Here is a 478-nt window from a genome sequence, read left to right as displayed (position 1 = left end):
GCCGATCATGGGGAAGTCCTCCTTTTGTCAACGGGGCTGGAGGCTGCCCCCACTTAGTTTAAAGGCTTTCTTTCAACATCAAATCTGGATTTACAATCCTTTTGCCAATGGAGCCCTTTGCGACACTGGGGACAGGGCATAGATGGGGGTCTTTTTGACACCCCACCTCCAGGCTTAGTCCAGTTCTCTCGCTGAGGGCAATTTCTTTTAATATGGCTAGTCTGCCACAACCAAAACATGGGCCTTCTATCCTTCTAGGCCCCATTGTTACCTGCTGACCCAGATTAAGTGAATTAAATGCTTTGGTTGGGGCATGGGTCAGAGCCTCTGTTTGTGTCTGTAAGACAGCAGCCATGGCTTTGGTTTGCCCCCTCTGGGTTCCCACCTCCTTGGAGGCAATTATCCATTGTTCCATGGACCTGTCCTTAAGGCCAGCACAGGCTATCTTGTGATCAGCATCCATTCCATCCCATGCTAG

The sequence above is a fragment of the Nannospalax galili genome, unplaced genomic scaffold (assembly GCF_000622305.1).
Source record: "Nannospalax galili isolate Female #2095 unplaced genomic scaffold, S.galili_v1.0 scaffold1774, whole genome shotgun sequence".
NCBI lineage: Eukaryota > Metazoa > Chordata > Mammalia > Rodentia > Spalacidae > Nannospalax > Nannospalax galili.
Note: the sequence above shows the minus strand (reverse complement) of the source record.